Genomic DNA, 21,090 nt, shown 5'->3' on the forward strand with positions numbered 1-21,090 from the left:
AGGGCTTTTGTAGCCTTCCCAAGACTTACAGCCCTTCTAATCCTCGCACTGTGTTGGGATTTCTTGCCTGTCTTGTCAAACTTTTCATCCCCCTGATGTCGTCTCACAGCCCTGCTGCTCCTTTTCTCTTCTCTAAGCTCCTTGTTTTGGTATCATTGATTCATTGGGATGATTCACCAGCACTGAAAGCACCAGACAGGTCATTCTGTTCCTATTAATGGTATTTGTGGGGACAAATGTGGAAATAATTAGATATGTGTAATTAAATCCTGTATGTCAGGTAAGGATTTTTTAGTCTGATGGATCATTTGAGCAGAGTGAGGAACTCTGTCCCAGGCTGTCCACCCTCTGTTGGCAATGCTCAGTGTCTGTTCCACTCTTCTAACCATGTTTTCTGCCCTGAAAAGGAGATTTCTTTCTCTACTCATTAATTTTTGGGGTAAGGCTGGCTACCACCTCCATCCAGAGAGGATCACTGTGGCCACTCGATGCGATCCAGGGAGATGCCCCTCCTTAAACTAGAAGAGGAGAGATTTAGATTAGATATTGGGAAGAAATTCCTGGCTGAGAGGGTGGGCAGGCCCTGGCACAGGTTGCCCAGAGAAACTGTGGCTGCCCCTGGATCCCTGGAAGTGTCCAAGGCCAGGTTGGACAGGGCTTGGAGCAACCTGGGCTAGTGGAAGGTGTCCCTGCCCATGGCAGGGGGTGGAACAAAATGATCCTTAATTTCCCTTCCCTTCCAACCCATTCTGTGATTCCATGATTCCTGACCCAAGCAGTTCCCTGTCTCTATCTGAGACTGCCACAGCTTCCTCGTCACACAGAATTCCCAGCTCCTGCTCTCTCCATCCCACTGCTGCCTGCTCAGCACGGAGTTCTTGTCCTCCACACCCAGCCCTGACTAAGTTCTTACACCCAGATCTGGGACCTGCCTTTCAGCTCATGGTCCAGCACCACCCCCAGCTCTGGTCCTGCAGCAGGACAAGGACAGGGATCATGTCCTGCCCATGCCAGGGTTTGTTCCTCAGTCCCTTAAAGGTTTTCCCAAATCTCTTTATTCATTGCCTGCTCTTCTAGACTGTTTCCCTCTTTCCCAGTCACTTTCCAAGTGCTCCTCCAGCCTTTGTGTGACTTTTGGGATGCAAAAGGAGGTCTGCCCTTGACCCTGAGTTAGGGCTCAATTACACAGTATTTTTCAGGTAAAACCCTAAGGAATCTTTAAAATTAATATTTATACCTTAGTAACCCTAAGAGAAAAATATGGACTTCTCCAAGAGGCTGTGTAGGTTTAAAAAAAAGCAATTAATTCAAGAATTCTGACTTTGCAGCCTTTACAGTAAGAGTGGTTGTATCAACAGAGCAACTCTTAGAAAGTTAAATTATACCAAGGAGTCTACACGTGGCAGTGCTCAAAATCCAGAGGACAAAAACACCTTTGGCCATGTCAGAGAACTGTTTGAGCGAGCTCATTATTTTATAGATGCTGTTCCCATAAACATTGCAAGAGGAAGCAGGAGCAGCACGGAGCAGGAAAGACCTGCCGGAGCCCCTGCCCCTGATTTGTGTGCTGGGAGAGCAGTGGGAATGGGAGACAGGTTGTGTAGCTTCTCCCAAGAGCATTCCTGCCTTTATTAGCAGCTTCCAACTGGCAGCCAGAGCTGATTTAATAGTAATGCCTTTTTTTTTTTTTTATGAATCGTTGCTTAGACTGTTTTGAATACTTTCTGCATGACTAATTAACGACCCGAAATGATTTAAATTGCGCTGTTAAAACTTCAGGGCGTGCGAAACAAATGGCTCTTCTTCAATATTTTATCTAATCTCGGCAGTCGCAGGGACTGGGGGGGTATATCGCTTGTTATCTAAAAGCCACTTAAGTGAGCTAAAATGTGATGTCATGTTCTCTAAATACACGGAGGTATTTGTGCTCAGTCTGCCGAGTCGCAGCCGTGACTGCGCTGTGATAAACCTAATTACGGCCTTTTAAACGATAACAAAACCCGCTGGAAACTGGCAGGAGATGAAAACCCGCAGCCTCGTACGCGCAGTTTTGCTTGGGTAAAGCGTTCTGTAACATTATGCCGGGATAAACCGGAGTGATTCATCGCTGGAAAGGCACTCCCAGCCGGAGCAGGGAGTTGGAACTCGCTCGCCGGTGACCCTCGGGAAGAGCGGCATCAGCCCCGCCGAGCGGGAAAGCTGCTGGGAATAAGGTAACCCCGGAGCCAGGAGTGCTCGTGGTTCGTGTTTGAGGTGCTTGGGTCGCTCTTTGCTGCTCAGGATACGATTCCTCTCCCTTTCGGCTGCTAATTCCCTTCGCTTTTGAATTCACGTTTATCCATAGATTTTTTTTTTTTGACTCCTCTCCCCCCTTCACCCCCCCCGGAACAAGGATGGCTTGTGTAAGAGAGCAGGATAACAACCCAATTGTTCGATGTGTATATAAACGCTTGAAATAATGCGGCATCTAATTTTTAATGAAGCATGAAGGAAAGCTAGAGCTCAGCACAATCCCTGCCCGCCGGAGATCCTAATCTTCCCTTCCCAGCGCAGGAGAGTGCTCCATGAGCCGGCCCCGGGAGGGAGCCGAGCCCAACCTGCAGCCCCGGCACCCGCATCCCTGGGTCCCGCATCCCCGGATCCCGCATTCCTGGCTCCCGGGGTCCCCCGGCCGCCGAGGGCGCGATGGAAATTCCCTGAACGACCGGCTGGAAAATACGTGCTGCAAAGGTACGTAACCCTTCTCTCTAACCCTTTTCTTTATTGTTTTCTCTATTTTTCTCTCTTGTTTTTTTCCGTTGCTTCTCTATTGTCCTCTATTGTTTCTCTATTGTTTTCTCTATTGTTACGGAGAAAAAAAAGGCACTTTTTTTTACTCGGAAAGTCACTCGACTTGACACGTGCTTAGGAAAACAAACCGTGTCTGTGTCGGGTTAAAGGGAAAATGCCCTTTTTCAGCTCGTTCAGCCCTCGGACAGTTGATTCCAGCTGCATTTATGGACCATCGCTCCGTTCCTGGAGCAGAACCGGCCCCGCCTTTGCGAGCGGGTTTGGGGGCTTTCAGGGGGTTCCAGCCGAGCCCCCCGGGGGTTGAAGCCCTCCTTCCCCTCCAAATGTCCCTCTTCTCCCCCCAGAGTCACTGGTTTGGGGGGTCCCAAACACAGGAACGGGTTCTCCGGGTGCTGGAGGCACTCCCGGGGCCGGTCCTGCCCCGCTCCCCAGCGTTTGGCAGCAGACTCTGGGTGTGATTCTTATTTTTATTTTATTTTTACTGGAAATGTAGTTCTTCACAAATTGTTTCCCGAGTCAAAGCAAGTGGAATAATCGTATGTGTTGTGAATCTCTAAAAGAGAAATGTCACTGCTGCAAAAGGGCTTCCCGAGTTTCCCTCTTAATTAAAAAACATCACTCTGTAAAAAATCATGGAATGCTTTGGGTTGGAAGGGACCTTAAAGCTCATTTCATTCCATCTCCCTGCCATGGGCAGGGAAACCTTCCACCAGATCACGTTGCTCAAAGCCCCATCCAACCTAGCCTTGCACTCAATTAAATCAAAAATAAAATTAATTTCATGGATAAATAGTTGTGTTTCCAATTGTAGCCGGTGTCTGCGCTCTTTCTGGCTAAAATATACTTTTTTTTTTTTGGAGGGAACATTAACCATTTCTTAATTATAATTACATTCTGTAGCTAAACACTCAGTTACATCACTTGCCAGTACAGTAAGCTGCACAATTTTTCATAAACCCACGTGATTTCTGTTGTAGTTTGTAAATTTTTATGTGGCAATAGATATGGAAACCTGCCCAAATTGTGGGATTACCTGCAGGAATATCCCTTGTGTGTAATACAGTACGTTGTCAGGTGTGTGTTGGTTGATTTTTCCAGCATCAGGAGCCCAGACTGCACAGAAAGGCTGTGATTAGTTTTTTTTTCTCACTTTAAGACTCATTGGCAGGCCAAGCCAGACAGGGCTGACGCTCATCATGGATTGTGAATTTCCAATGGGCAGAACTGGCAAAATGTATGTATTTTTTATTAAAAAAAAAATTATTATGTTGCGTCAGAGATTTTGTCGTGTGGAAATTATTGTAACTAAGGCAGATCCCAGTGTGAACGGGGTGGAAATCCCCACCTTCAGAACAACCTCTGGTGAATTTTTTCCTGCTTTTATTGCTGTGGAAATGCTGTCTGGCACCGAGATAGGAGTATCTGGATGGGTCAGAGCTTGGGGCCAGGGGTGGCAGGAGGTCGAGCTGGCTCCGCATCCCGCTCCCGCTCCACGGCCTTTGGATGTCAGACGTGTGAGTTTGGTTTCCTGGTGTGGAAACACTGCCATCCTTTGTGTAATGAGTGCTCAAGGAAGGACAGGTGGAATGGAAACTCAGATATTCCTGCTCTGGTTGTGGTTAGGGATGAGCTTTCAGTGTCCAGCACCGGGAGCGAGGAGGTGCCAGGACGAGGTTTCTCCGCTCGGCCGTGGAACGAGGTGAAAATAAACCGTGGGTGAAACACTCCCGGGTGGGTGATCACCAAAAGGGGCACAGTGATTTAGCTCATTAGCACTGCCCAGCTAAAATGATTCCCAGCACTCCACTCATTAGTTATGCAAACACCCAGGACAGGCTTTTAATGGGGCTCACCCTCGGGTCTAACCCTGCTGCCTCCGGACAGCCCCGGGAGGTGCCAGCAGGGAGGGAATCCGACCCTTCCAGTTTCCACTGGAGGTTTTTTAGGCCGGTGCTGACATAAAAACACGTGAAAAGCCATCCTGGCCGTGTTACAGTGGAAGATTTGTTCGCTGTAAATCTAAAACTTTATTTATGCGTCAGTGATCCGCCGGTTTAATTATTTGGCATCCGCGTGTCTGATCGTGAGTCTGATTTCCTCCAATTCTCCGGTGTAAAAGGCAAAGTTTAAGTTACGATGGAGTTTGGAAATAGAATAAATTATTTTCTTTCAGTTCTGCTCATGAGTAGGGGTGAGAACCCAAGCCTGGATCTCATGATTTACCCAGTTAGGAACCGGATCGATCGGCAACAAAAGAGTTTAAAATAATCGCTGCATGTCCTTCAGGATGTCGTTCAACCACCTTTGGACCTGAGGGCAGTAAGTTATAACCCCCTCTCCTTTCCCTGGCTCCAAGGTTGCACCTTGTGTCTGTCAAACTGATGTGATGAAACGGGCAGAGTGAGTCAACGGGGTCAAGTGATACAACAACCGCGCTTGGGCCAAGCAAACTCCGCAGGGGAGGGTGGAGTATCTTGGGGAGCCTGATAGTTTGGTCCCATAGGGCTCAGTGAGACCTATTTAGTTAAAATGGACTCATTTGCCTCGAAAAACAAACTGTTATTTTAATCCTGGGGCGGCCGACGTGGTCCCTGGGTAAAAGGTGGCGTGTCCTGGTTGGTGCTGGGGCAAGAAGAGATTTACTGAGTGACAAGGGCACAAAGTCGGTGGGAAGGTGGAATTTCTACTGGTTCTTTGGCACTCTGGATAGATTTTTATATTAGACAGTGATGTAATTGGTGAGGAAGGGCAAAACTACAAATATATCTCATGCTTATGTCATTTATTTTTTAAATTATTTTGGATTCCGTGATTTTTTTCGGAGGACGAGTCAGTTCAAACGACAACACTCATCCGAAATCCTTCTTTCTGTGATAAAGTGGATAATTCCTCGTGGTTTTCCGTGCTGCCAAGTGTTACAATATCTGGGGTAGACCTTAGATGCCCATTTTCCCCCTGGTGTGTTCTTTGTTGTGTGGTGTGACCTACTGAGAGAGGAGCGTGGTTCTTATCCCTCAGTCACCATATGTTCCCAGAAATAATCATCGTTTTCCGTCGGTCCCAGTGCTTGGCCTGTTGTGTGTCCGCAGGACTTTGTTGTCTTTGGCAGAGTTTTCCTAAATTTACTGTGGAAATTCTGATGGTTTCCACGGTAGGGATGGAGATCTGCAGGCAGCACTGCTCCATCACAGGAAATATATCATTGTTAACTCCTTAAATATTGAATTTTGCATGCCAAACAAACCCATGATTTTGTGGGGTTCTAAAATAAATGCAATTATTTTCTTGTTTGTTTGTTTGGTTTTTTCCCAGATAAAAGACATTTTAAACAACTTCTACTTTGGTATAAGTGGATTTTAGATCTGATATTCAGGTGACGGAAAGGCAAAAGGCTTTGTTATGGTTTTTTTGTTTTCAGGAGTGTGGTTCTCATGAGGGACTGCTTTTACTGAGCACATTTCAGTTGAGGCAACCAAGAGTTGAACCACTTGTTAAACGAATTAGGGTTTACCTGCTTAGCAAAGGTAGAGTTTTATATACGCTAAAATCTGGGAATAGAGTTTGGTGTTCAGACAACAAACCCCTGGTTTTGGGGAGCTGGTAAAATAAAAATCCTTGAGTCTGACCCAGTTTTAACAGCAAATTCCCCACAATGTGCCTGGCTCTGAGGAGACCCAGTTCTGAGGAAGCTGCCTTCTTAAAAAACTTGTGTCTTATCCCGGTTATCACTTGGCACGGGTTAAAAAAGGGAAAAATCCCGTATAAATGGAGTTACAATTTGTGCATTGCCCAGCTTTGTGCCTACGTGATCCCAGCTCAGACCCTTCCCCGGCGGTGCATGATTCCCTCTGAATCCACAATATTCCCATTTATTGGGTGGCAGCAGTGCCAGGGCATTAAGACTGGGGCTCTCTCCCGAGGGACGCTGCAGATGCACGGTGGGAGCTGCGCCTCGTGCCGGGACTTGGCTTTGCTGGAATACTCGGAAAATTCTCCCTGGGAGCCTCAAAGTTAAAGATTGGGAAGTGCTTTGGGTGAGGACATAAAACATCCCATCTGCTCCTCCATCAGTGTGTGTTTCTGAGTAAGCTTTGGCAGGTTTTATATAAATGTAAATATATTTAAAAATTAATATAAATAGCTAAATATCCTATATATGCTAAAAATGACAGGAATTAATGGGAGGAATTAACTCAATTATAATTAAAATTTATTATATCTTTTACTCTTTTATGTGTCTCATTTATACAAACTATTTATAAGTGTATAAAATTCGTGCATTCTATTTAAATTCTGAGCGGTTCATCTGCCTTTTAATTGTCTTCCTCCACGAGTGCCTTTCGTAGAATTACATAAATTACTGTCATCAAATTGTGCCTGCAATTACTTCATATCAGTCAACCCCTCTGCTTTTGTGTGTCTCTGCTTTCATCTCCCTAGCTGGGGTGCAGACCAATTATGACTTCCAGGCAGGTGACTGGCTCCCAGTGGGATGATCCCTGTGGATACAGAAGGTATTTGCCTGGCAAAACGGGCATGGAAACATTTCAGCACCGGGCAGGTTGCAAAATTCCTGGGGTTTGGGCTGTGGAGGGTGTTTCCATGTGCTGCCAGAAAGAAAAGTGTGTAAATGGATTATCAGACCGAATTATTCGAATTCAGGAATTAGTTATGGTGCAGTGAGTAAAATGACTCTGGGAAGCTGGAATTAGGGCAAACAGGGTGTTTTCCTGGTGTTTTATATCCAGAAATGCTGAAGGCTGAATTAGAATCTTGTCTGATTTTGAGCTTATTAGGTCTGGCTGTGAAGTGCCCAAGGGCAATTTAAAAAAAAAAAAAATCCTCAAAAATATCTTTTTTCAGAAAATTATACGAACCATTGCTCTGTTAGTGTCTTTATTTTTTATTAATTAATTACATTCTCCTCCCCAAATACTTGGAAATCACTGACTCCAGTCCCTGTTCCCTTTCACTGTTACTGTTCCTTTATCCATGAAGAGATTTTCAGATGGAATCACGTCTCAGTGTGAGTCCATGCTGTTTTCCAGCACTTGGACCGGGGTGATTGCAGCTCATTGTCCTTCTGTGCCACGAGATTCATACTCCCTTTACAGAAATCAGGAATTTTTTTGGTCTGGCTGATGGAGGGAGAGGCCTGACCTGCTCATTTCTGGAGTTTAATCAGCTGTAGGATGGATTATTAAAGTAAATAAAGTGCATCTACTGTTGTGCCCTGGAAGACGAGGTAAAGATATGCCATAAAGTCACTTGAAAATAAGGTTGTTAGGAAGGAGAAGGACAATCAATCCAGAATATTTTTCACTTGAACCCCTGGATTTCTCTTTGCCAGCTTCAGCTTCCTCCTGCAGATTTTAATTCATTGTTTCGCGTCCACGTGCGTGATTTTGGAACGAGCAAAGTAAATTCCAGCGGGTTCCTTCTCAGATGTGATTTCTGAATAATTGAATCAAAACTAATTTGGACAGATGTGTGAGATAACCAGTTCCCCCCAAACAGCACTGATGTGAGGGCAAACAATAGCTCTTGTCTGCAGAAGAATGGAAGCCCTTGATAAAATTTTAGCATCTTAAGTTATCGCTCTGTTGCTCAAGTCTCATGGGCTTTCACTGACCACAGTCCCAAGGAGCAGCAGTTTAATCTCATCCCAAATTGACTGTTTTCATAGTTGTGACGCCCACTTGCAGTTGGTTTAGACTTGATTTGTATTTTTGTATAAATACCCATCTCGTGCTGTTTGAGTGTCATCACGTGAATCTGATGTAGGTCCAAATACAGGAAATAAAACAGAGCCTTTGAATTGTCATGAACAAGGCAAATAAACACAGTTTTAACATGAGCATGAATGTATTTTCATGACCAATTTGGCCTATTCTTTTATTGTGTACGTTTAAATAGTTAATGTAGTTTAAGTTGGTTTTTTGTATATTTTATATTTATTACCTCTATGGAGCTCTTTGTTTTCATGGATGTCATTAACAGCCAGACTTTTCTGTGGATGTTAAGAAATCAGACCATAAATATTTAGCCAAGGCAGTTTGTTTTCCTGGGATTCTTGTGTTAGCAGGACAGGATTCTAAAGCTAAACCAGCGCAGGGCTGGATTTCGTAGAAATCCCGCCCGGTTTGTCTTCCCAGACAAACATTTGGGGCTAAACTGCCGAGGAAGCAGATGCCAGTCTGCAGATATTAAGAGTTAATACATCTCTTGAGATGTGTTCATGCTCTTAAGGAGCTTCCAGCCCTCAGAGAGGCTCCTTGTCAGCGAGATCCGAGGGGCCGGAGCGGCGTCTCCGGCCACGGCGTCGAGCGGCGTTGGAGGAACGGGTGAGTGAAGGGTTGGGAGACGCCCTTTGGAGCCAACTTCAACCTGTGTCCTTGGGATAGACCTGGTGGCTTTGGGTAGTTTTCCAGGGATTCCAAGGTGTTTATTTGGTGGGCGACAATTGTGGTGGTTTCGAGCGTCCGAGGGAGTCAACAAGAAGGGGTTTGAGGGGAGTGAAAATGTTATTGATTCCCAGGAAAAGATTAAGTGTCCTTGTTGTCCTTGTTTTACCCCCTGTCTCTGCTGAATGATGAGTGTGTGCATCCATATATATACATAAAAAAACCCCTATATAAATATATATAAAATGTCTATTTTAAAGTATATAAAATATGTACATAAAGATATAGATCTATATATTTGTTAGTTGGTCTTCAAGGGTTGAAAAGATTTTAAAGCTATTTTGTCAGCATCAGACAAACTACTTTGTAAGAATGAGAGTTTCCTTGCTATTAAGTGGTTTTCAACAAGAGTTTAGCTTGTAAGTACCAAGCGTACACTGCTTCAACATATAACAGAGTACAAAGCAGTTTTGTGAGGTTCTAAAAATAAATGCAATTATTTTCTTACCTTTCCCCCCATAAAAGGCATTTTAAACAGCTTCTGCTTTGGTATAACTGGATTTTAGATCTGATATTCAAATGGCAAAAAGGAAAAAGGCTTTCTCGTGGTTTTTTGTGTTGTTTCATGAGAAACTGTTTTACTGAGCACATTTCAGTTGAGGCAACCAAGAGTTGAACCATTTGTTAAATGAATTTGGATTTGCCTGTTTAGCAAAGGTAGAATTTTATATACACTGAAATGTTTCTTTCATTTGGGAATAGAGTTTGGTGTTCAGTCAACAAGCCCCTGGTTTTGGGGAGCTGGTAAAACAAAAAATCCTTGAGTCTGACCCAGTTTTAACAGCAAATTCCCCACAATTCAGACCATGAGCCCCAGTTCTGAGGAAGCTGCTTTCTTAAAACCTTGTGCCTTATCCTGGTTTGTAATTCAATTTTTTCCCCATTATTGGGGCACCTGAAAGATTTTTCTTTCTTTTTCTGTCAAGTTTGGTGAGGGTATTTTTTGGTTTGGTGGTCTTTTTGGGTTGGGATTTTTGGTGTCTAACGAGGTGCTGATACAAGTTGCAGTGTTCCCTTAACTGAGGCAGTTGGAGGATGTTCCCAGTGTGTGTTCCCTAATTTCCCAGCCTTCTGCCTTCATGTCCAGCCTGTTGAAATGCCACTGATGGGTCTGGAGGAACCACTGAGCGACCCAGTGGTGGTGGGAACTGAGGTTTCTCCCCTCACCTTGAAAGTCTGATGCCAGTAAAACTTTTCAGCACTTCTAATAATTGAAAAGTACTGATTTCCTTGCTGGCTCTTAAATGCCTTTTAGTGGATTAGTTTGAATCACATCCACTAAGAGCTTGATCATCTGCCAGCCCCTAGAGTTGGGCCAGAGCTTTGTAAATTAATGAGCTCAAGGTGATTAGTACAGGTTGGGTGCTTTGGACCGTGCACCAAATTGTTCCTGTGCAAGGTGTGCAGCCCTGGCTGTCTGTCACGTTTTAATCCCTGTGCTGTGAGGGGTTGGTTTTTTTCTGACTTGGCAGTCAAAATAAACATGGAGGAACTGTCTGATTGCAGAGAATGAAAATTAGATTGAGGTTCCAAAAGCAGGACCAACATTATAACCACAGCTTTGTTGTGGAGACACTTGTTGCTGTGATAATTCTGACTCAGCTCGAGACTTGTGTATTTAACAGGTTTGTATCCAATATCCATTCACGGGACGTGTTATGGGAAGATGTAGCACATAAAACCTCTGTGGGAAGGGGTTTTTTTAAGTCTTGCAGCAACACTTCAGTGTCTCTTTGTGAAGGGAAAAATGCCTTGGAATAAATATGTTGGGAGCCACACGGAATTCCGTGGACACCAGCACATCTTCCCCACGAACTGTTGGCCCCGAGTCAAGAAGAGGAACTGAGCTCTTGTTACCCAGCAGGGCAATTTCTGGTGATGTGTTTAGAACTCACATTATCTGCAGAATTTTTTAAGAATATAGGAACTTTCAGTGAAAGGCAGGAAAGACCCTTTTATTTCACAAGCTCTCAGACAGACCCAGGTGACAGAAAAATGATGTGTGCACTGGACATCCGAATTCCCTCTGGCATTTGTGGTGCCAGCGAGAGTTTGGCAGGGGAGGTCTCATTCCTGAGGCTGGTCCCATTCCTGCCTGCTACCTTGCATCCAGCATCTTCAGGAATGGAGAGCACTTCCAAGGCCATTGGCTTGAGTTTTGGTCTAAATTACCTGATCAGTGTGTTCAGTGATATTTGTCTTCTCTCACTTTTTCTGTCTGATCAGCATCCACGGAGGGGAGGTTGGAACTAAATGATCTTTAAGGTCCCTTCCAACCTAAACCACTCTGTCATTCGTTCTGTATGACTGATTTTCCAAGCAATTTTTTCCTCACAGTCCTCTTCTTCCCACGTAAGTGTGGAAAAGCTTTATGCTTGTTGGGTATCATCAGCTTTCTTGAGGGAGGATTATTTTCGAGGTGATCTGTCTTGAAAAGATTCCATGTGCTTCCAGCAGCTGTCAGCAGCATCTGACAGGTCTGGAGCAGCAGTGCTGGATCTGTCTGAGCACTGTTGGATTTTTCCCATTGTTCCCAAGTGTTTCAAGTAAGACTTTAAGATCAGCTTGTTCTTTTGAAGTCCCAAATACCTACAGCTCTGGGTCAGTTAACTTGGCATTTTTCAGGGCACTGTGTGTCACAAGAGTTCCACTCAGATTGGTTTATCCTTCAGGAGTGAAGCTCTCTCTGTGGTCTCCAGTGGGGCAATAAATCTCCTTGTAGCTCCAAGAGGTGTAAATACTTTGTCAGTCCTTGGTTGTCTCATCTCCTGGCGTGTAGGTCCATCCTGTTGGACTCATGGAATACTTGTGGTCCATCCCTGATTGTCTGGGTGGCTGGAGAAGCAGCCAGGTGCCTCTGAAGCACTAAAAATGTCCTGTCCCGTGGACACACCTTGCAGAACGTGACACTTGACTGTATAACACAGAACTTTCTGTCTCATTTGGAGTTTTTTGGTCATCTGACATGTGAAATGAGGCACTGAGGCTGCTTGAAGGAAGCACCACCATCACCAGGCCTTTGTCCATGGTTTGCTGGTGGCGGAGAGCCCAGCTCAGGCTGTGTGTGACAAACCTGAGCCCAGTCCTTCATGGGGGGCATCTTCCCTGGCCAGTGCTCGGGGACAGTGGGGTGGTAACTCGGGTCATCAGTTGGGTGGTGACTGTGCCCTGCTCAGGTGAGACCCCTCTGCAGAGCTGCCTCCAGCTCTGGGGAACAACATCAGGAGGACGTGGAGCTGCTGGAGAGAGGCCAGAGGAGGGCACGGAGATGCTCCCAGGGCTGGAGCCCCTCTGCTCTGGAGCCAGGCTGGGAGAGCTGGGGGGGTTCACCTGGAGAAGAGAAGGCTCCAGGGAGAGCTGAGAGCCCCTTGCAGGGCCTAAAGGGGCTCCAGGAGAGCTGGAAAGGGACTGGGGACAAGGGATGGAGGGGTAGGATGAGGCAGAATGGCTTCCCATGGCTATCCCAAGATGGGATATTGGGAAGGAATTGCTGGCTGGGAGGGTGGGGAGGCCCTGGCCCAGGCTGCCCAGAGAAGCTGTGGTGGGCAGATCTGAGCCGGGGGCTTGATCCTGCTGTTGTTCTTAAGTGTCTGTGTGTCTGTCCCTGATTTAAATATAAACCCATCACGTAAGAGCCCACAAAAAGTGTGTTTTGTTCAGTGCCTGGAGGAGCTGAGAGTGTGATAAGATGGTAACTGTGCCTGGAGTTGGACCTACAGATTCCTATTAACCCTCAGGGTAGTGATGAAAAAATGCTCTTTTGTTCCCAGTTTAGCACAGGAAGCTCATTTTGGCTTCTTTTAATATCACTGCTCCAGCTGGCAGGGAGTCAGAAATGCAGTTACATGACATCATATCTCTGGCACAGCAGCAGGGTTTGGAGCTCCAGGAACCTGCCCCCCTGATAATAAATCAAAATGTGAGGTATCTGAGCAGGTCTGTCACGACAAGAGAAGGTTGTACAGCACATTTTTGATTTCTTCTCTTCTACTTCAAGAAGAAAGATGAATTTTTCTGAGCTGTTCTCTGGATACCAGAGGATGAGCAAGCCTGAGGGGGGAAGTTATGGGGTGTTCTATGGGGATGGGGACCTGCCCTGTCTCCTTCTGTGGCTGTTGGGGCTGAAAAATCCCTGATGCCCCTTCACTTTGGCTGGGATCTGCTGATTTAGGGCAGAATTGGGGTCAAGAGGGTTGAATGTGTTTCCAGTCACACTTGAAAAATCCTAAATCTGTGCTGGCAGGTGAGAACATGTGGTGGTTTATCACAGACCATGGAATGGTTTGGGTTGGAAGGGACATTAAATCCCATCTCATTCTACCCCCTGCCATGGGCAGAGACACCTTCCACCAGCCCAGGTGGCTCCAACCTGGCCTTGGACACTTCCAGGGATCCAGGGGCAGCCACAGCTTCTCTGCCCAACCTGTGCCAGGGCCTCCCCACCCTTACAGCCAGGAATTCCTTCCCAATATCCCATCTAGCCCTGCCCTCTGGCAGTGGGAAGCCATTCCCTGTGTCCTGTCCCTCCATGCCTTGTCCCCAGTCCCTCTCCAGCTCTCCTGGAGCCCCTTTAGGCAGTGGAAGGGGCTCTCAGGTCTTCCTGGAGCCTTCTCCAGGTGAACACCCTCAGCTCTCCCAGCCTGTTTAGCCTGCAAGAGTTTCAGCTACTTTGCTTTTGGTGTAAAGTTCTATTTTATTATTTTATTTTATTATTATTTTTTTACTTTGTTTTTTTAATTACTCTTTACTGAAAGAGCAGGAAGTAAAGACTTAAACCACTGATTATTTGGTTTTCTGAGGCAAACAGTTTTTGTGACTATTGGGCAAAGTTTTAGGGTTTATAATGGGTGAGTCTGGAAGAAAGAAATCACTTGTTTGGGATGAGACCTTTCTTACTTTCCTGTTAATTCTATTGCACAGGTTGAAAATATAAGACCAAACTGTACAGACTTCTACTTGTCATTTTTTTCCCCTCTTTTCTCTATAATTTTTACCTCAAATAGCACTTTTTGTCTGCTGGTTCTGGAGGAGTCAGGTGTGGTGCCCGTCCTCCTTGTAAACAAAGCTGTAACAGAAAGAGCAGACACCTGATCAGAGGTGGGGACCTGCCTTCTAATTAATTCCTGCTGCTTCTCACGCTGCTGTATAACTTTATAAGGAGCTCAGAGAGATCCTGTTGCTTGGTTTGGGAGGCTTGGTTACTGCTCTCCTTATCCCACTCATCTCAGCAGGCCTGGACCTCTTGGGTTACCTGTGCTCCACAAAAAGGTACATTTTTAAAAGCACTTCTTGTTTTGGGAGGGTTTTTTTTATGCTGCTGTGTCAGAGAGGGGGGGTTTCCTGGGGCTGTGAGGTGCCAGGGTGGTGCTGGGGTGAGTTGGGGGATGAGGAAATGAATTTTACTGTGATTTAGGAATTGTGTTTGGAGCTGTGGCTGCAACTGTGAGCTCATCTGTAAAGCTGCACTGGTGGTAGGAGGTGCCAGGTTTGGGTGGTACCCACAGCTCTGGGCAGGGTCTTTGCTCAGCCCTTGCAGGAGGATGCTGATCTCCAGCTTCCTCAGGAGGGGCAGGGACTGAGCTCTGCTCTGGGGGACCAGGGACAGCACCCAGGGAATGGCTGGAGCTGTGCCAGGGCAGGGTCAGGTTGGATCTCAGGAAAAGGTTCTTCCCCCAGAGGGTGGTTGGGCACTGACCAGGCTCCCCAGGGCAGTGGGCACAGCCCCAAGGCTGCCAGAGCTCCAGGAGGGTTTGGATGATCCTCTGGGGCACAGGGTGGGACTCTTGGGTCTGTCCTGTGAAGAGTTGGACTGGATGATCCTTGAGGGTCCCTTCCAGCTCAGGATATTCTGGGATTCTGTGTGATCTCACTGCTCATTCCCACAACATCCCTATGGAAGTGGTGTTTGAGGTCAGTGAAAGGGTTTCTGCTCACTTAAGTGCCATAGCACTGAGCCCCAGAATTCCAGAGGAAAACAGAGCAGGTGAAGTGTCTTCTCCTGGGAATTTCTGGTTTCCATGTGCTTTTGGAGTCAGTAAGGCTTGACACTTATATAAACAAACCCTCCTGACTTCTGCTGAGAGGAACATTCAGGGTGTAATCACGGAGATAACTGCACATTTTCCAGCTTGAACTTGTACCAGGGATTCATGGAATTGTCAGAGAATCAGAATGGTTTGGGTTGGAAGGGACCTTAAAGCTCAACTCATTCACCTCCTGCCATGGGCAGGGACACCTTCCACTAGCCCAGGTTGCTCCAAGCCCCGTCCAAACTGGCCTTGGACACTTCCAGGGATGAAGAATCCACAAGTTCTGGCTTTAAACTGAGAAAGAGGAGGGTTAAAGTAGATATTGGGAAGGAATTCCTGGCTGGGAGGGTGGGCAGGCCCTGGCCCAGGTTGCCCAGAGAAGCTGTGGCTGCCCCTGGATCCCTGGAAGTGTCCAAGGCCAGGTTGGATTGAACTCTGAGCAGCCTGGGATAGTGGAAGGTGTCCCTGCCTGTGGTGGAACTGGATGGGCTTTAAGGTCTCTTCCAACCCATTCTATGATTCAAAATGAATTATAATATTATAATAGAGAATAATTACAGTAACACATGATTATATATAATAATAAATTATAATATTATAATAGGTAATAATTGCAGCCAGTGATGACACCCTGGAATGTGCCAATGCTGTGCCTTCATTCCAAGATATCTCCAGAGTTGCCCTCCCTCATGAGCTGGGTGGGAGTGATCAGTGCCAGAGCTCACAGAAACCTCCCCAGGGCTGTAATTCCTTTTTTAAATGTCTTTCTTGCATTGTTAATTTGAGATATTTCCAGCCAGTGTGTGTTTTGCTTGCAAAGAGAACAGAAATGCCATTTTTCTTTAATTGCAACCCAACCTGGCTTTAAGCAGATAGCTGGTTGTACAGCCAGTGACTCGTGGCATAATTGGACATTATGGAATTAAATCAGTGTTTCAGTGCCCAAATGTGTCTGTTGGTGAGCATGGAGGGGTGGTCACAGATGCTCTCAAGTAATTTATGTTTAATCTATAATTTTCTTGGAAAGTCAATCATTCCATATAATAGAAGAACCTTATTCCATGATAACAAAAGAACCTTGGTTTATTTTTTCATGAGGTCTTGATGACATATAAAAGATAAATTAATTAAAATACTGGCATGGAAAGCAATTTAGAATTCCTTTTATCAGACTTGTTCTCATGTATCCTTTGGAGCAGGAAGATTTTTGAATTTCCAGCCCATTTTCTAGTTAGTCTCTTGGCTTTATGGAGTAAACTTCTGTCATATTTTATTCTAGTGATTTAATTTTATTTTTGATGGTGTTTTTGTTTGGTTTTTTGTTTTGCCCTTTTTTGGTTGCTTTTTTGATTTTTTTTTTTGTTTGTTTTGTTTGGCTTTTTTTTGTTTGTTTTGGGGTTTTGTTTTGGGGTTTTGTTTTGGGGTTTTGTTTTGGGGTTTTGTTTTGGGGTTTTGTTTTGGGGTTTTGTTTTGGGGTTTTGTTTTGGGGTTTTGTTTTGGGGTTTTGTTTTGGGGTTTTGTTTTGGGGTTTTGTTTTGGGGTTTTGTTTTGGGGTTTTGTTTTGGGGTTTTGTTTTGGGGTTTTGTTTTGGGGTTTTGTTTTGGGGTTTTGTTTTGGGGTTTTGTTTTGGGGTTTTGTTTTGGGGTTTTGTTTTGGGGTTTTGTTTTGGGGTTTTGTTTTGGGGTTTTGTTTGTTTTTTTTTCATACCATGTTGTGGGCTGACCTGATTGTGCTCTCAAGAATATCTTGACCCTTATGATAATGCAAAGGAGCTTCCAGCCTTTTGGAGGTGCTTTCTCAATTATTAGGGAGTCCTTTGCTAGAAAAAAAGAAAAAGAAATATAGTGATGTTGGCCCAGTGCTTAAGCTGGAAAGCAAAACTGGGCAAAGCTTCAGTTCAAATGTCTGCAAGAAAATGGATTTATTTTGTCTTAAATATTCTGTTGTGTTTGGTGTGGTAAAACCAGCAGAGTTGTGGCTCTGGTTGGGGAATGTCTTTTCTAGAAGCCTCTTTTCTCCCAAGGCTGGAGGAGGAGGTGCCCTCAGAGGGTCATTATCTACAGTGGTCTGTGTTTACTGCCAGCACTGAAGTAATTGTCAGAAAAGACCAATTTTAGAGAAATTAGTGGGTGAAAAGCTGTGTATTTTCCAGTCGGATCCACATCTCGTGGATCAGATGTGGATTCCTCACCCAGCTGGGGGCAGGACTGAGAGTGGAGATCAGATCTCCTGAAAACCAGTAAATCACCATCTTTCAGCAGTGAAAATGTCAGTGGGGACATAATGAAAGTTCTGTGTCGTGGCCTGTGGAATTCCAGATGATTCACGGGCGAAAATTGAGCAACTGGTTAAATTGGGGGGGGGCCCATTTTGAAGACTTTGTGGGTGAGTGTTGGAGGCTGATGAGTTGGAGCATGATTTTGAGGTACTCTCCAGCCATGCTGGAGATAACATCTCTGAGCTGGCAGACACTGGAATTACTGATGATGCTCCACAAACACTCTGTACCTTGGGAAAGTGGACTTTCTGATGCCAGGATGATGAGGCATTCGGATCTTGCAAGAGGCAGAGCAGATGAAGAGATAAGTGAAGGAGCAGAGGAGTCTCCAGGAGGTTTGATGGATCAGATGGAGCAGCAGGACCTCCCAGTTACTGAGACTGAATGTTTCATTTAATGTCCTATATAATATTTGCCATCTGGTGAACTCGTGGTATTAAAGCATCTCAACTGTTTGAAACGGTCGGTGGCAGAGATTCCAGGGCGTGGAATGGTGGGGATGGAAGGAGTTAGGAAAGGTGTTGGGGCAAATGGAGGAGGCAGCAGGGTGTGGGGCTGCTTACAGGTGAGGGCAAAGGGGGGCTGAGGGAGTGGAAGGCCTGACCACCCCGTGTGGGAACCTGCCCCAGCGAGGCTTGGCACTGAAGAGGTCACACCTCCTCCACTGCAGATCATCCAGGATGGAGGGAAACATTTAATTTTTATCTTTTTTTTTGGTTTAAATTTTAATACCAAGAAGGTGTTAGAGTTTAATTCATGAGCCAGGAAATGCTTCTGTGTTTTCCTCATTCTGTTATAGGGTGAAGTGTAGAGAGACGTGGAGCTTCCAGGGCATGAAGGGGCTCCAGGAGAGCTGGAGAGGGACTGGGGACAAGGGATGGAGGGACAGGACACAGGGAATGGCTTCCCACTGCCAGAGGGCAGGGTTAGATGGGATATTGGGAAGGAATTCTTGGCTGTGTGGGTGGTGAGGCCCTGGCACAGGTTGGGCAGAGAAGCTGTGGCTGCCCCTGGATCCCTGGAAGTGTCCAAGGCCAGGTTGGAGCAAGCTGAGCTAGTGGAAGGTGTCTCTGCCCATGGCAGGGGGTGACACTGGATGGGCTTTAAGGTCCCTTCCAACCCCAATCATCCTGTGATTCCATCATTACAGTGGGGATTTTTCAGTGCTGAATGTATGAAACGTAAAATGGGTTCAGTAATAGAAGAAATGTATCATATATTGAATACTGGAGGCAAACACTTCAAGATAACTTTATTCATGTCCTCATTATTTCTGCCGAAATGAACATATGAATAAAAGTTTGTTATTTTGGAAAAGTATCAGTTAGCCAGGAACCACAGTTTCAGGGAGATTCACTTCTTCTGTCCTTGGGCACTGCTGTTGTTTGCAGCTCGCCGTGAATAGACACAGCAAACAAGTGCTGAGCTGCAGGGAATTCTTTCTGGTGGGTTAAAGTAACAAATGAAAGAAATAAAAAAAAAACACAAAAGAGAAATAAAAAAAAACAAAACCCAAACAACAGGAAAATCAACAACAAAAATTCCTTTTCTGATATTCCTTACAAATGGCTGGGTTTGTTCTGGAGAGAAATCCAGGAGGATGGGAGCCTGGGTTTGTGCTTGTACTGATTCCAGTGCAAATGTTTACCCCTGTTCAGTATCTTAATTTATTTTATTTATTAAATAAATACTTATTTGATTGTCTATTCACTGCTCTTAAAAATTAGCACATAAATTTATGCATCAGCTTCATGACAATGAGCGATCATGGGAATGTTTTCCTTTCTAACTAACTGTGGAATATAACAGCATAATTTTTATTACAATATTGTGTTATGCCCATGCCCTTGTTTATGTGATATTTATACAGTAAAATTGAGGAAGGGTTGATTAACCACAGGTGAAATGTAGGGGGGGGTGCAGAGTTTGTGTGAAAAATGAGTGGAAAATTAAATGCACAAGGGAACTGATGCTGGGGGGAATGAATATATTTCCATTTTATTCCTGCAGTTTTCTGTCTGCTGTTAATTCACTGTATAAGCATCTCCCTCCAAACTGAAGCTGGAACAGTGAAGTTGTTCATTTTGTCTTCAGAAAGATGAATTAAAATTAGAATTAATTCAGTTATTCGGTGCAGGGTGAGCACTTTGTCTATCTGGAAATTTTAATGGTATCAACAAGAGGGGGTGACTTTCTGCACAAGGGGAAAGAATTTTCTGTAGGAAGGCACCTTAAGTGCAGTTCAGCTTCCCAGGATATGGATGGATGGTTAAAAACCAGGGAGCAGAGCGAGGTCTCCACCTCAGGAATATCCACTGAGACCCATCAGCTGGAAGCTTGAAACCACCACAGGAGCAGTGACCAAAATTGAGGATGGTGTTTTACAGCTTCCCATCACGGTGGAGATGATAATTTTCTTTTAATTAGACCTTTTTTTTTTTTTTGCCAACAAGTTGGAAAAACAAAGGAATTAAATGGCTTTTTCTAGGAGGACAAGTGGCAATTAACTGGCCATTGAATTCAAATAACACTGGAAAATCATATGGAGCAGAGGGAGCATTGTTTGTTTTGGGTTATGCTGAGGTTTGTTTTTCTGGAAAAACTAATGAAAATCTTAATGAATTAGAGTTGTTTACTCTGTGAATTAACAGACAGCTGAAAGAACACTAATTGGTCAGTTCTCATTTGGGTTTATTTAATGATACATAGCTCTTCTACTGTTTATACCAAATAAAATATGCATTAAAAGCAGAGGGACAGCAGCGGCATCAATCTGAGTAAAGCTTTTTGAGGAAAGTATTTAAATTTTGGTATCACAGGATAGAAAATACCAAATCAGGTGAATTTTGCCGTTTTAAAGCAACTAATTTTGGCAATTTCTGCAAAGAGACTTATGACAAAGTCTGTTACAGGAGCAAAGGGTGGCAGTAGAAATAATCAAATAGAGCAAGAGAAAGTCTGATTTGTTTTGATGTAGAAAACTGGTTTTGGGAGCCACCTCTGACTCTGCTCCTTGTGGGCACAGACAAACACAAACTACTTTATTCTACCAAGAGAAAAATGAGATTGAGATACTTATCCAAAGGGTGGGTGTGCCAGGGTCAGGTCGTTGGTCATTAAAATTTAAGTAGGTGCCAAAAGGGAATAGCTGGGAATGGTCAGTCCATTCCCAATTCCCGATTATTTCCCTGGGGGTTAATGCCGACATCCCTGCGGTGTCTCCTCCAACCTGGTTGGAGATGTGCCCTTTGGAAAGGAGCAAAAGTGTTGTCCTCTTCCATGTCCTCTCCCTGGGTTTTTGATGCCTCATGCCAACGGGAATTCACGGGCGGGTCGGGAAATGAAAAATGGGATGAACTCTGGGTGAACTGCCAGGGGAACAGAGCCTTTCTGCAGCCTCATCTCTGCGTGGCCAGGGCTGGAAAAAAACCTCCTGGTGTTCATTAACTGCTACATGCAAATGTTAAATTGTTTGGGGGGGAAAAAACATGGCATTACAACGGGAGCAGGCAAAACAAGGAAGCTCATT

General features: G+C 45.0%; 1 protein-coding gene across 4 annotated transcripts in view; it reads left to right on the forward strand.

Annotated features, from left to right (window-relative positions):
- The first annotated feature begins 1,682 nt into the window (after positions 1–1,682).
- Positions 1,683–21,090, forward strand: part of LYPD6 (LY6/PLAUR domain containing 6) — a 36,155-nt gene continuing 16,747 nt past the window's right edge. The window contains exons 1-2 of one of the 4 annotated variants that reach the window (XM_051810215.1): positions 1,683–2,213; positions 2,393–2,730. The gene's annotated coding sequence lies outside the window, so the exon portion shown is untranslated. Of the gene's footprint in view, positions 2,214–2,392; positions 2,731–6,337; positions 6,875–21,090 lie in introns of those variants that run through there. The other 3 variants (XM_051810218.1, XM_051810216.1, XM_051810219.1) reach the window with 3 other exon arrangements.

The sequence above is a fragment of the Manacus candei genome, unplaced genomic scaffold (genome assembly GCF_025592945.1).
Source record: "Manacus candei isolate 608988 ecotype Guabito, Panama unplaced genomic scaffold, ASM2559294v1 h1tg000077l, whole genome shotgun sequence".
NCBI lineage: Eukaryota > Metazoa > Chordata > Aves > Passeriformes > Pipridae > Manacus > Manacus candei.